Below are 15,962 nucleotides of genomic sequence, written 5' to 3' on the forward strand. Positions count from 1 at the left end.
GGGTTATTATAGCACATGAAAATATGGGAATCAGGCAGCATTCTAGTTTTTTTGCCGAAATATTCTAAAAATGAGGAAAGATTATGCCTGGGAGGTGACTATGGTTCCTTAGGTCTTATTTGATGGCCCGGAAATTTTTTAGGTGATTCGAGTCCGAGGGGCCCGGCCCACTCGGAAGGCGTAGGCTATAGCACACGAAAGTATGGGAATTGTGCGGAATTCTAGTTGTTTGGCCGAAAAATGCAAAATATGAGGAACGATCATGGCGGGGCGGTTACTATGGTTCCTTAGGTCGTATTTGATTGCCCATAAAAAATTTAGGCGATCGGGGTCCGGGGGTCCCGGGACCACTTTGAAGGCGTGGGCTATGGCATACGAAAATATGGGAATCAGGCGAAATTCTAATTCTTTGGCCGAAAAATGCAAAAAGTGAAGAACGATCATGGCAGAGCGGTGATTATGGATCCTTAGGTCTTATTTAATGGCCCGAAAATTTTTTAGATGTTCCTATTCCGGGGGTGGCGGCCCACTCGTAAGGTGTGGGCTAGGCACACGAAAATATGTGAATCAGGCGGAATTCTAGTTTTTTTGCTGAAAAACGCAAACAACTAGGAACGTTCATGGCGGCGTGGTGACTATGGTTCCTTAGGTCGTATTTGTTGGTCCGAAAATTTTTTAGGCGATCGGGGTACGAGGGTCCCAACTCATTGGAAAGGCGTGGGCTATTATAGCACACAAAAATATGGGAATCGGGAGGAATTCTAGTATTTTTGCCGAAAAATGCAAACAATAAGGAACAATCATGGCTGGGAGGTGACTATGGTTCCTTAGGTCTTATTTGATGGCCCGAAAAAATTTTAGGTGATCCAAGTCCGGGGGCCCGGCCCACTCGGAAGGCGTGGGCTTTAGCACAAAAAAATATGGGAATCGGGCGGAATTCTAGTTTTTGGCCGAAAAATGCAAAAAATGAGGAACGATCATGGCTAGGCGGTGACTATGGTTTCTTAGGTCCGATTTGATGGCCCAAAAATATTTTAAGCGATCCGAGTCCGAGGGGACGGCCCACTCGGAAGGCGTGGGCAATAGCACACAAAAATATGGTAATCGGGCGGAATTCTAGTTTTTTGGCCCAAAAACTCAATAAATGAGGAACGATCATGGAGGGGTGGTGATTATGGTTCCTTAGGTCATATTTGATGGCCCGAAAAAATTTTAGGCGATCGGGGTCCGGGGTCTCGACCCATTGGGAAGACGTGGGCTATTATAGCACACGAAAATATGGTAATCGGGCAGAATTCTAGTTTTTAGGCCGAAAAATGAAAAACATGAGAAACAATCATGGCAGGGAGTTGACTATGGTTCCTTAGGTATTATTTGATGGCCCGAAAACAATTTAGGTGATACGAGTCCGGGGGTACCCGCCCCACTCGGAATGCGTGGGCTATAGCACACGAAAATATGGGAATGAGGCAGAATTCTAGTTTTTTGGCCGAAAAAAGCAAAATATGAGGAACGATCAGGGCGGGACGATGACTATGGTTTCTTAGGTCATATTTGATGGCCCGAAATTTTTTAGGCGATTGGGGTCCGAGGGTCCCGGGACCACTTTGAAGGCGTAGCACACGAAAATATGGGAATCAGGCGGAAATCTAATTCTTTGGCCGAAAAATGCAAAAAGTGAGGAATGATCATGGCGGAGCGGTGATTATGGTTCCTTAGGTTGTATTTAATGGCCCGGAAAAATTTTAGACGTTCCGAGTCCGGGGGGCATGACCCACTCGGAAGGTGTGGGCTATAGCACACAGAATTATGGGAATTAGGCGGAATTCTAGTTTTTTTCCTGAAAAACACAAACAACTAGGAATGCTCATGGCGGGGCGGTGACTATGGTTCCTTAGGTCGTATTTGATGGTCCGGAATAATTTTAGGCGATCGGGGTCCGAGGGGCCATACCCATTGGGAAGGCGTGGGCTATTATAGCACACGATAATATGGTAATCAGGCGGAATTCTAGTTTTTTGTCCGAAAAGTGCAAAATATGAGGAACGATCAGGGCGGGGCGGTGACTATGGTTACTTAGGTCATATTTCATGTCCCGAAAAAATTTTAAGCGATCGGAGTCCGGGCTTCCCGGGACCACTTTGAAGGCGTGGGCTATAGAACACCAAAATATGGGAATCGGGCGAAATTCTAATTTTTTGGACAAAAAACGCAAAAGGTGAGGAACAATCATGGAGGAGCAATGATTATGGTTCCTTAGGTCATATTTAATGGTCCAAAAATATTTTAGGAGATCGTTGTCCGGGGGTCCTTACCCATTCTGAAGGCGTGGGCTATAACACATGAAAATATGGGAATCGGGCGGAATTCTAGTTTTATCGCTGAAAAATGCAAACAACTAGGAACGTTCATGGCGGGGCGGTGACTATGGTTCCAATGTTCGTATTTGATGGTCCGAAAATATTTTAGGAGATCGTTGTCCGGGGGTCCTTACCCATTCTGAAGGCATGAGTTATTATAGCACATGAAAATATGGGAATGGGGCAGAATTCTTGTTTTTATGCCGAAAAATTCTATAAATGAGGAAAGATCATGCCTGGGAGGTGACTATGGTTCCTTAGGTCTTATTTGATGGCCCGAAAAAAATTTATGTGATTCGAGTCCGAGGGGCCCGGCCCACTCGGAGGCGTGGGCTATAGCACACGAAAGTATGGGAATCGCGCGGAATTGTAGTTGTTTGGCCGAAAAATGCAAAATATGAGGAACGATCATGGCGGGGCGGTTACTATGGTTCCTTAGGTCGTATTTGATTGCCCGGAAACATTTTAGGCGATCGGGGTCCGGGGGTCCAAGGACCACTTTGAAGCACACGAAAATATGGGAATCAGGCAAAATTCTAATTCTTTGGCCGAAAAACTCAGAAAGTGAAGAACTATCATGGCGGAGCGGTGATTATGGTTCCTTAGGTCTTATTTAATGGCCCGGAAAATTTTTAGATGTTCCTATTCCGGGGGGTCCGGCCCACTCGGAAGGTGTGGGCTATAGCACACGAAAATATGGGAATCGGGTGGAATTCTAGTTTTTTCGTTGAAAAACGCAAACAACTAAGAATGTTCATGGCGGGCTGGTGACTATGGTTTCTTAGGTCGTATTTGATGGTCCGAAAATTTTTTAGGCGATCGGGGTACGAGGTTCCCTACTCATTGGGAAGGCGTGGGCAATTATAGCACACAAAAATATGGGAATCGCACGGAATTCTAGTTGTTTGGCCGAGAAACGCAAAATATGAGGAACGATCATGGCGTGGCGGTGACTACGGTTCCTTAGGTCATATTTGATGGTCCGGAAAATTTTTAGGCGATCGGGGTCCGCAGGTCCCTACCCATTGGGAAGGCTTGGGCTATTATAGCACACGAAAATATGGTAATCGGGTGGAATTCTAGTTTTTTGGCCGAAAAATGCAAAAAGTGAGGAACGATCATCGAGGGGAGGTGACTATGGTTCCTTAGGTCTTATTTGATGGCCCGAAAAAAATTTGGGTGATCCGAGTCCGGGGGGCCCGGCCCACTCGGAAGGCGTGGGCTATACCAAACGCATATTCCGGCGAGTACATTTTCAACGTAACGCTATCAAACCAATTGCTCTTTGAGAAATCTATCATTTGCCAAGATATATTGATGATAATTGACTCAAATAGTGATGAATAACTTAAGTACTCAATTAAAACTCGACTATTTTTAACATGAAATAAATTCTTGTACTTAATAAAAGAAAACTACCAATCAAACTAGAAGGAAAAGAATTAGATTATTATAATAGTAAAGAACTAGACTAAAAATACAAATGACTAATATGTACCATAAAATTTTAGAAACTTTATATAAAAATATACATATATATAGGTGTAATAATAAATTTAAATAGCTATTTTTATAGTCGGTTTGGTTCGGGTTTTGTTTATTAAAACCAAAACCAAACAAAATTTGATCGATTTTTAAAATTTTAAACCAAACCAAACCTAAAAATATCGGTTTTGTTTGTCGGTTTGGTTTAGTTTTTCGGGTTTTTGTGAACACCCCTACCCTCATCCATGCCAAGCAGTCATGTTGACCTCCTAGTTGCTCTTTGAGAAATCTATCATTTACCAAAATATATTGATGATAATTGACTCAAATAGTGATGAATAACTTAAGTACTCAATTAAAACTCGACTATTTTTAACATGAAATAAATTCTTGTACTTAATAAAAGAAAACTACCAATCAAACTAGAAGGAAAAGAATTAGATTATTATAATAGTAAAGAACTAGACTAAAAATACAAATGACTAATATGTACCATAAAATTTTAGAAACTTTATATAAAAATATACATATATATAGTTGTAATAATAAATTTAAATAGCTATTTTTATAGTCGGTTTACCAAAACCAAACCAAATTTGATCGATTTTTAAAATTTTAAACCAAAACCAAACCAAACCTAAAAATATCGGTACAAGAAATTACTATTATAATAATAATTGACTCAAATAGTAATGAATAACTTAAGTACTCAATTAAAACTCGACTATTTTTAACATGAAATAAATTTTTGTACTTAATAAAAGAAAACTACCAATCAAACTAGAAGGAAAAGAATTAGATTATTATAATAGTAAAGAACTAGACTAAAAATACAAATGACTAATATGTACCATAAAATTTTAGAAACTTTATATAAAAATATACATATATATATATATAGGTGTGATAATAAATTTAAATAGCTATTTTTATAGTCGGTTTGGTATGAGTTGTTTTTATTAAAACCAAAACCAAACCAAATTTGATCGATTTTTAAAATTTTAAACCAAAACCAAACCAAACCTAAAAATATCGGGTTTTTTTATCGGTTTGGTTTAGTTTTTATGAACACCCCTACCCTCAGCCATGCCAAGCAGTCATGTTGACCTCCTAGTTAGAATTATTAATTAATAGTTAGAATATATAAAGAAGCAGTCAGCATTTTGAAAAAGTGACTGGAGCTTGTGTTCGAACATGCGACCATTTGATAGATTGACACCGTTTGAACCATCCAATCATGGCACACCTTTGGTTAAGGGGGTTCAACTGCTTTTCTTTTATAGTAGTTTGTTTCTTTGAAAAATAATTTCCATACAAAAATAATAAAAAAATATTTACGAAGCGGTTCAATTGAACCCTTAAATCTACGTGGGTCCGCCCCTGGTTCTCTGTGTGTTTGAATCTTTTTGATGTTCTATTTCAAAGTTCTTGTCATCATGGGATGAAAAATTATAAGGCACAATTATCTCTTTTGGGTCATCATCAACAATAATTACATGGGATAATTTAGAAGGCTGATTGGCATGTAGTTACAAACCCGACACTCATTTCTCAGTTAGCGGTACTCCCTTGCTTCTTTTAATTATGCTGATAACATTAGCATCTCATCATCTTAATTTTTAGTTATTCCAAAAAATATATTAATTCAAAGATGAAAAAGTATCATCACATAACATTTATATATGTATCATGCATTAGTTAGATCTCTTTCCCAAGAAAATAACTCCATCGTCTATTCTATTAGTAATAATTTAAAGCAAGTTACCTAGCAATTTATGCTCTTTCTTCTCGCATTCTCATTATACTTAGAGTTTACGGGTTTATCTAATTATAGTAGAAAATATGGTTTTGTCGAATCATTTAGCATAAGAAAGAAAGATGGAAAACTGTTACTGAACAAAAGAACTAGACAATTATCAATTTCAAAGAAAAAGATCTTCAGAAACATAAGAAGTCTGATAATTTAGAAGGAAGTTCAAATGTCGTCCAAAGATTAGGTCCAGTGCTGCTAAGTTTTCGAGAGTTTATAAAAGCTACACGAAGGGAGACGGATGCATCAAAAAGTCATCGCCCTTTTCACGGGAAAAATATTAATTTCTTTATTTATAATGTTTTAAATATTGTTTAAAGCTTGAAGTTTGTGATGGAGATGTCGTATTCATGATATGATATTCTTTTTGATACTACAAAATATTTTTACTAGGTTTTCATGTCAATACATTCAATCTATCTCTGAGAAGGCCAAAATCTTATTTAAAGAAATTTTAGTATATTAACAGGTTATGATACTTTAATCAAAAGAAGACAAGTCAATTAAGTTTTTTATAATAATTATTTCTAACATATGGACTATGCACACGAAAATATGGAAATCGCGCGAAATTCTAGTTGTTTGGCCAAAAAACGCAAAATATGAGGAACGATCATGGCGGCACGGTTACTATGGTTCCTTTGGTTGTATTTGATGGTCCGAAAATTTTTTAGGCGATCGGGGGTCCCGGGACCACTTGGAAGGCGTGGGCTATAGCACACAAAAATATGGGAATCGGGCGGAATTCTAGTTTTTAGGCCGAAAACTGCAAAACATGAGGAACGATCCGACCTCATCACTTCAATTCAAGGGAAAACCCATTTCCTAGTCACCGGGCTGAGCGCACCTTTGGTACTTCAATAGGGCGAGCTGTTTGATAGTGACTTCTTTCGTTTGGTAGGGCGACGAAAGGCTACTTCAATGACAGAAACAGCCGGAAACTCGAGAGGGTCGCCTTTGGAGAAGCGTTTGCCGGTAACCAAAGCCTCACTCTGATTATGTCGTGAGGCTGACTGAATCCAATCCATAAACCCGGAAATGAAAGGTTGTTCGTTCCCTTTCGTCAAGTAGGCATACGGACTACTTTGCCTTAGACTCTATTGGAACAAAGCAAAGAAGGAGGCGGAATGGAGAAAGGAAAGGGACAAGGGCGGTCTTGCTTGGCGCGAAGGCTGCTGGTTCGGGGGTAGAGTACAGTACTAAAGGTCCTCGGACTTCCAGGCGGCTTTTCTTTTGGGCAGCTGTTCACCGTTGGATCTCGCCAATACAGCCCCCTATAGTTTTCGTTACCGAGATATCTTTTTTTTTTCATTGTTCCCAGGGATTTTTTGGGGAATCTGCTCCCATGCTGCAAACAGTCAAATCTGAACTGAACCCTGTCGCTCTTCTTTCTTTCCTCGCGAGCAGGAAGCACACCAGCAGCGTGCGTTGCGTGATTCTACTGTGTTTTTTGCACTTTACTGGGTGGACAGTTGACCGGAAGATAACTTCGATTCTCCCGGCCAGCAGGCGGGCGGCGTGCTTATCTTGTGTGACAACACTACAGAGCGAGTTGCTCTTCTAGGCGGGCAGCTGTGTGACAACACTACAGAGAAAGCGGCGCTTTCGTGTAACATGCTATGGTCTCAACGCCCTTACGAGGTAGTGATGAGTTTCACGCGCTCTAAGCCCGGCCCGCGCGCGGTTAGGAAGATTGGCCGCAATCTGAGCGGTACCACCCACCCTACCCTACCACCTATAGGCGGCCGTCCTACAGCCGCCCGAAAAGGAACTGCAGTGATCTTGAATAGGGATCCTACAGCGATAAATAGAATCCCCATAAAAATACCACTAGATCGAGCACCAGTGATTTCGTATCCGGTCAAAATCTTGGCTAATTGATCGAAGTGGGTAGCTCCAGTAGACCCATAGATCATGGAACAAATAGGGTGGGTAGGCCTAAGCACCACACTACACGTATAGACGCGAACCCCCCTCGTTACCGTACGTGCGACTCTCACCGCATACGGCTCGCACAAAGACTCCTAAATCTATCCCGAGCCCTTTCTTCCACTTCTCCTCTCCAATCCTCGATCAAACTTGCGTTCCCCAGGCGCTATGAAATGGGGGTCTTTACTTCGCCTATCGTATGTATCGGCTTGGCTTCGTCCCGAACCAAGGAGGCATTCTGGCGGACGCATGCGTGTAGGAAGGCCGACGACTACATAAGCTAAAAGACTACGACTACAAGACAGGCCGAAAGCGACTCGCTTCTATTCTCGTTGGGATTGGATATAGATGGGAAATCTATAGATCGTAGTAGTTCGCCAACCTCTCTAACTAACATACGATACAATTTCACTTCACGGCACGGCCAAAAAAAAGAAAGAGCTTCGCTCGGTTGGCCTTCCTACGCTGACGAATGCCTCTTTTCTCTTCTCTGAAGTCTACAACAAACAAGTGGGAGAGGCAGGATTCGAACCTACGTAGAAAAACTTCAACAGATTTACAGTCTGCCGCTTTTGACCACTCGGCCACTCTCCCCTTCCCGGGCCGAGGCCCCCCTCAATGGGTTCTAATTCTAAGAAGGGGGGCGGCGCCCTGAATCAATCAAAAAGCTTATTGATTTAATTGAAGGGAACTAAGACGATTAGCTTAGCTAGCGTTCCGGGAGAATCTAGTCATTTAGTCAGTTCATAACTATCTCTGTAAAGCAAGGGGTAAAGCTTCTACGAAAGCTTCCCCCTCATGTAGTCGTCGGCCTTCCCCAGCCCCCCCTCGTCGCTTCTGGCGAAGCTGCGAGTTCATGAGCAAGTGAATGAAGGAGCCATGTTCCTAAAATAAAATGACCCTCTTTCTTTTCTTTTCTTTCCCTATCCCTTCAAAGCCCTTGTATAGGTTGGGCGCTAGCGCTTTACTAATATAATAAAAAGTCAGGCTCTTCTGCTGAGCGAAGCTGCGAGCCTACTTAAATATAGCTTACGCTTACCAAGCCTAATCTACAAAAATAGGGCTACAGCAAGCAAAGCAAGCTTTCCCCCTTCGTTTGTTGTGGGTCGCGCCTCACCGCAGGCACTGAATGAATGAAATGAGTGGAGATCCTCCTTCCCCCTTGCTAATTACCAAGAACTTCGTTGCCACTAGTAAATTAGACCATCCCCCCAAAAAAGAACTCGGAGCCTAAAGAGAAGAGAGTTCAGTCTACAAGAAGCTGGCAGAGCTTTAGCCATTGGGCCACATCCATCTATCCTAAACAGTAACCCTTTTCTTGTTCGTTCTTCGAATGACGCTAGTGGAGACTAATTCCTTCCGGCTAATGAAGATACTACTCCAGTCTTTCCAGTGGATCCTTCTTATCCCTAAGAATGGAACGAACCAAGTTAACCTATACGAGAGTGAGGAATAAAAACCAACAATCAACTTACCGCTTTTGATGTCCCACGATTCTGCTAGTTTAGAAACAAAGGAGAAGGACAGGGGTCGCTAGGTCAGAAAAGCGATAACTAAAAAATCTCCCCAAGTAGGATTCGAACCTACGACCAATCGGTTAACAGCCGACCGCTCTACCACTGAGCTACTGAGGAACAACGGACTTAATGTTGGAAGCCGACTCTCGTTCTTTGGACCAACCTATGACCGAATAAAAATGAGTTCGTCACTCTTTTTCACATACACCGGGAGAAAAGGTTACGATAGCAAGCCCCTCCCCGGCCGGAGAGCCTCCAGGACAAGGAGGCGGCGATCAACCATCCACTCTCGAGATTCATATTGATCAATAGATCTCCGCGTCCTGCCAGTTCGCTAAGTAGACTCACTCTACCGAGGGGCAACAAAGGCTGGAACTCTTCCTGCCAAAAACAAGGGACCTACTTCTCATCCTAGGAGTTAGCAGGTAAGAAAGAGTCCCCTAGAATATATAAAGAAGTAGTCAGCATTTTGAAAAAGTGACTGGAGCTTGTGTTCGAACATGCGACCATTTGATAGATTGACACCGTTTGAACCATCCAATCATGGCACAACTTTGGTTAAGGGGGTTCAACTGCTTTTCTTTTATAGTAGTTTGTTTCTTTGAAAAATAATTTCCATACAAAAATAGTAAAAAAATATTTACGAAGCGGTTCAATTGAACCCTTAAATCTACGTGGGTCCGCCCATGGTTCTCTGTGTGTTTGAATCTTTTTGATGTTCTATTTCAAAGTTCTTGTCATCATGGGATGAAAAATTATAAGGCACAATTATCTCTTTTGGGTCATCATCAACAATAATTACATGGGATAATTTAGAAGGCTGATTGGTATGTAGTTACAAACCCGACACTCATTTCTCAGTTAGCGGTACTCCCTTGCTTCTTTTAATTATGCTGATAACATTAGCATCTCATCATCTTAATTTTTAGTTATTCCAAAAAATATATTAATTCAAAGATGAAAAAGTATCATCACATAACATTTATATATGTATCATGCATTAGTTAGATCTCTTTCCCAAGAAAATAACTCCATCGTCTATTCTATTAGTAATAATTTAAAGCAAGTTACCTAGCAATTTATGCTCTTTCTTCTCGCATTCTCATTATACTTAGAGTTTACGGGTTTATCTAATTATAGTAGAAAATATGGTTTTGTCGAATCATTTAGCATAAGAAAGAAAGATGGAAAACTGTTACTGAACAAAAGAACTAGACAATTATCAATTTCAAAGAAAAAGATCTTCAGAAACATAAGAAGTCTGATAATTTAGAAGGAAGTTCAAATGTCGTCCAAAGATTAGGTCCAGTGCTGCTAAGTTTTCGAGAGTTTATAAAAGCTACACGAAGGGAGACGGATGCATCAAAAAGTCATCGCCCTTTTCACGGGAAAAATATTAATTTCTTTATTTATAATGTTTTAAATATTGTTTAAAGCTTGAAGTTTGTGATGGAGATGTCGTATTCATGATATGATATTCTTTTTGATACTACAAAATATTTTTACTAGGTTTTCATGTCAATACATTCAATCTATCTCTGAGAAGGCCAAAATCTTATTTAAAGAAATTTTAGTATATTAACAGGTTATGATACTTTAATCAAAAGAAGACAAGTCAATTAAGTTTTTTATAATAATTATTTCTAACATATGGACTATGCACACGAAAATATGGAAATCGCGCGAAATTCTAGTTGTTTGGCCAAAAAACGCAAAATATGAGGAACGATCATGGCGGCACGGTTACTATGGTTCCTTTGGTTGTATTTGATGGTCCGAAAATTTTTTAGGCGATCGGGGGTCCCGGGACCACTTGGAAGGCGTGGGCTATAGCACACAAAAATATGGGAATCGGGCGGAATTCTAGTTTTTAGGCCGAAAACTGCAAAACATGAGGAACGATCTTGGCGAGGCAGTGACTATGGTTCCTTAGGTCCTATTTCATGGCCCGAAAAGAGTTTAGGCGATCCTAGTCCGGGGGGCCGGCCCACTCGGAAGGCGTGGGCTATTATAGCACACGAAAATATGGTAATCAGGCGAAATTCTAGTTTTTTGGCCGAAAAACGCAAAATATGAGGAACGATCAGGGCGGGGCAGTGATTATGGTTCCTTAGGTCGTATTTAATGGCCCGGAAAAACTTAAGACGTTTAGAGTCTGGGGGCTCGGCCTACTCGAAAGGTGTGGGCTATAGCACACAAAACTATGGTAATCGGGCATAATTCTAGTTTTTTCGCTGAAAAAGGCAAACAACTAGGAACGTTCATGGCGGGGCGGTAACTATGGTTCCTTAAGTCGTACTTGATGGCCCTGACAAATTTTAGGCGATCGGTACGGGGGTCCCTACCCATTGGGAAGACGTGGGCTATTATAGCGCACGAAAATATGGTAATCAGGCGGAATTCTAGTTTTTTGGCCGAAATATGCAAACCATGAGGAACAATCATAGCTGGGAGGTGACTATGGTTCCTTAGGTCTTATTTGAAGGCCCAAAAAAAATTAAGGTGATCCGAGTCCGGAATGCGTGGGCTATAATACACACCAAAATATGGGAATCATGCGGGATTTTAGTTTTTTAGCGGAAAAATGCAAAATATGAGGAACGATCAGGGCGAGGTAGTTACGATGGTTTCTTAGGTCGTATTTGATGGACCGGAAAAATTTTAGGCTATCGGGGTCCGGTGGTCCCGGGATCACTTGGAAGGCATGGGATATAGCACAAAAAATATGGGAATCGGGCGAAATTCTTATTTTTTGGCTGAAAAACGCAATAAATGAGGAACTATCATGGCGGGCCGGTGACTATAGTTCCTTAGGTCATATTTGATCGCCCGAAAAGTTTTTAGGCGATAGGGGTCCGGGGGTTCCGGGACCACTCGGAAGGACATGAAAATATGGGAATCGCGAGGAATTCTAGTTGTTTGGCCGAAAAATGCAAAAAACTAAGAACGAACATGGCGAGGCGGTGACTATGGTTCCTTAGGTCGTATTTGATGGTCCGAAAAAATTTTAGGCGATAGGGGTCCCGGAACCACCCGGAAGGACACGAAAATATGGGAATCGCGCAAAATTCTAGTTGTTTGGCCGAAAAACGCAAAAAATGAGGAACGATCATGGCAGGGCGGTTACTATGGTTCCTTAGGTCGTATTTGATGGCCTGGAAAATTTTTAGGCGATCGGGGTCCGGAGGTCCCTGGACCACTTGGAAGGCATAGCACACAAAAATATTAGAATCGGGCGGAATTCTAGTTTTTTTGCCGAAAAATACAAAAAATGAGGAACGATCAAGGGGAGGTGGTGACTATGGTTCCTTAGGTCGTATTTGATGGACCAGAAAATTTTAGGCGATCGGGGTTCGGGGTTCCCGGGACCACTCGGAAGGCGTGGGCTATAGCACACGAAAATATGTGAATCGCGCGAAAATCTAGTTTTATGGCCGAAAAACGCAAAATACTAGGAACGATCATGGCGGGGCTGTGACTATGGTTCCTTAGGTCGTGTTTGATGGCCGGAAAAATTTTAGGCGATAAGGGTCCGGGGGTCCCGCGACCACTTGGAAGGCACGGGCTATAACACACGAAAATATGGGAATTGGGCGGAATTCTCGTTTTCTGGCCATAAAATTCAAAAAAATGAGGAACTGTCATGGTAGGGTGGTGACTATGGTTCCTTATGTCTTATTTGATGGCCCGAAAACATTTTAGGTGATCCGAGTTCGGGGGGTCCGTCCCACTCGGAAGGCGTGGGCTATAGCACACGAAAATATGGGAATCGCGCGGAATTCTAGTTGTTTGGCCGAAAAACGCAAAATTTGAGGAACGATCATGGCGGGGCGGTGACTATGGTTCCTTTGGTCGTATTTGATGGCCCGGAAAAATTTAAGGCGATCATGGTCCGGCAGTCCCGGGACCACTTGGAAGGCGTGGGCTATAGTTCATGAAAATATAAGAAACGGGCAGAATTCTAGTTTGTTTTCCCGACAAATGCAAAAAATGAGGAACGGTGACTATGGTTCCTTAGGTTGTTTTTGATGCCCTGAAAAAAAAATTTAGGCGATCCGAGTCCGGAGGGCCCAACCCACTCAGAAGGCGTGGGCTATTGCACACGAAAATATGGGAATCAGGCGGAATTCTAGACTTTTGGCCGAAAAACCCAAAAAATGAGGATTGATCATGGCTGGGTAGTGACTATGGTTTCTTAGGTCATATTTAATGGTCTGGAAAACTTTTAGGCGATCGGAGTCCGGGGGTCCCGAGACCACTTGGAAGGCATGGGCTATAGCACACGAAAATATGGGAATCGGGCGAAAGTTTTAGTTTTTGGCCGCAAAACGCAAAACAAAAGAGAAACGGTCATGGCGGGGTGGTGACTATGATTCCTTAGGTCGTATTTGATGGCCCAAAAAAGTTTTAGGCGATCGAGGTCCTGGAGTCCCGGGACCACTTGGAAGGCGTGGGCTATTATAGCACACGAAAATATGGGAATCAAGCGAAATTTTAGTTTTTTGGCCATAAAATGCCAAAAATGAGGACAGGTCATGGCGGGGCGGTGACTATGGATCCTTAGTTTGTATTTGATGGCACGCAAAAATATTAGGCGATTCACCTCCGTGGGGCCCTACCCATTGGGAAGGCGTGGGCTATAACATACGAAAATATGGGAATCGGGCGAAATTCTAGTTTTTTGGCCGTAAAACCCAAAATATGAGGAATGATCATGGCGGGGAAGTGACTATGGTTCCTTAGGTCGTATTTTATGGCCCTGAAATATTTTAGGCGAACGGGGTCCAGGGGTCCCGGGACCACTTGGAAGGCGTGGGCTATAGCATACGAAAATATGGGAATCGAGCCTAATTATAGATTTTTGGCCAAAAAATGCAAAACATGAGGAACAATCATGGCGGTGCGGTGACTATGGTTCTTTAGGTTGTATGTGATGGACCGAAAATTTTTTAAGCGATCTGAGTCGGGGGCCAGGCCCACTCGGTAGGCGTGGGCTAGCACTCGAAAATATGGGAATCGGGCGCAATTCTAGTTTTTGGACAAAAATATTAAAAGATGAGAAACACTCATGTCGGGGTGGTGACTATGGTTCCTTAGGTCGTATTTAATTGCCCGAAAAATTTTTAAGCTTTCACAGTCCGGGGGTCCGGCCCACTCGGAAGGCGTGGGCGCACACTAAAATATGAAAATCGGGCGGAATTCTAGTTTTTTGGCCAAAAAACGCAAAAAAATGGGGAACGATCATGGCGGGGCAGTGATTATGGTTCCTTAGGTCGTATTTGATGGCCCGAAAAAATATTAGGCGATCGGGGTCTGGGGGCGGCCCACTTGGAAGGCGTGGGCTATAGCACACAAATATATGAGAATCAGGCGGAATTCTAGTTTTTTGGCCTTAAAATTCAAAAAATGAGAAACGATTATGGCAGGCCGGTGACATTGGTTCCTTAAGTCGTATTTGGTGGCCCGGAAATTTTAGACAATCAGGGTATGGGAGTCCCGAGACCATTTAGAAGGCGCCGGCTATAGCACACAAAAATATGGAAATCGAGCGGAATTCTAGTTTTTTGGCCGTAAATTACAAAACATGAGGACAGGTCATGGGCGAGGCGGTGACTAAGGTTCCTTAGGTCGTATTTAATGGCCCACAAAAATATTAGGCGATCAGGTTCCATGGGGACCTACCCATTGGGAAGACGTGGGCAATAGCACACGAAAATATAGAAATCGGGCAGTATTCTAATTTTTTTCTCGAAAAATGCAAAGAATGAGGAATGATCATGGCGGGGCGGTGACTATGGTTCCTTAGGTCGTATTTGATGTCCCGAAATATTTTTAGGCAATCCGAGTCAGGTGGCCTGGCCCACTTGGAAGGCGTGGGCTATAGCACACAAAAATATGGGAATCGGGCGCAATTCTAGGTGTTTGGCCGAAAAACGTAAACAATGAGGAACGATCAGGGCGGGGCAGTGCATATGGTTCCTTAGGTCTTATTTTATGGCCCAAAAATTTTTTAGGCGATCACAGTCCGGGGGGGCTGGCCCACTCAGAAGGAGTGGGCTATAACACACGAAAATATGGGAATCGCGTGAAATTCTAGGTTTTTGGTCGAAAAACGCAAAAAATGAGGAAAGATCATGGCGAGGCGGTGACTATGGTTCCTTAGGTCGTATTTGATGGCCCAAAATATTTTTAGGCGATCGGGGTCAGGGGTCCCGGGACCAGTTGGAAGGCGTGGGCTATAGCACAGGAAAATATGGGAATCACGCAGAATTCTAGTTTATTGGCCGAAAACGCAAAAACTTAGGAACGATCATGGCGGGGTGGTGACTATGCTTCCTTAGTTCATATTTGATGACCCATAAAAACTTTAGGCGATCGGGGTTCGGGGGTCCCGGGATCACTCGGAAGGCGTGGGTTATAACACACGAAAATATGGGAATCGCGCAGAATTCTAGTTTTTTGCCGAAAAGCGCAAAAAATGAGGAACGGTCATGGCGGGGTGGTGACTATGGTTCCTTAGGTCGTATTGGATGGCCCAGAAAATTTTTAGGAGATCGGGGTTCATTGATCCCGGGACCACTTGGAAGGCGTGTGCTATAGCGCATGAAAATATGCGAATCAGGCAGAATTCTAGTCTTTGGGCTGTAAAATGCAAAATATGAGGAACGATCATGTTGGGGAGGTGACTATAGATTCTTAGGTTGTATTTGATGGCCCAGAAAATTTTTAGGCGATCAGGGTCCTAGGGTCCCGGGACCACTTGGAAGGCGTGGGGTATAACACACGAAAATATGAGAATCTGGCGGAATTCTAGGTTTTTGGCCTTAAAACGCAAATAAACGAGGAACGGTCATGGAAGGG

At 42.6% G+C, this 15,962-nt stretch overlaps 2 non-coding genes across 2 annotated transcripts; both read right to left on the reverse strand.

The window, feature by feature from the left end:
- Positions 1–8,095: 8,095 nt before the first annotated feature.
- TRNAY-GUA (transfer RNA tyrosine (anticodon GUA)) lies at positions 8,096–8,178 on the reverse strand. The gene has a single exon. It is a non-coding gene; the product is annotated as a tRNA-Tyr (tRNA).
- A 968-nt stretch (positions 8,179–9,146) lies between these two features.
- Positions 9,147–9,218, reverse strand: TRNAN-GUU (transfer RNA asparagine (anticodon GUU)). The gene has a single exon. It is a non-coding gene; the product is annotated as a tRNA-Asn (tRNA).
- Between the last annotated feature and the right edge of the window lie 6,744 nt (positions 9,219–15,962).

Source organism: Nicotiana tomentosiformis, chromosome 6 (assembly GCF_000390325.3).
Source record: "Nicotiana tomentosiformis chromosome 6, ASM39032v3, whole genome shotgun sequence".
Classification (NCBI taxonomy): Eukaryota; Viridiplantae; Streptophyta; class Magnoliopsida; order Solanales; family Solanaceae; genus Nicotiana; species Nicotiana tomentosiformis.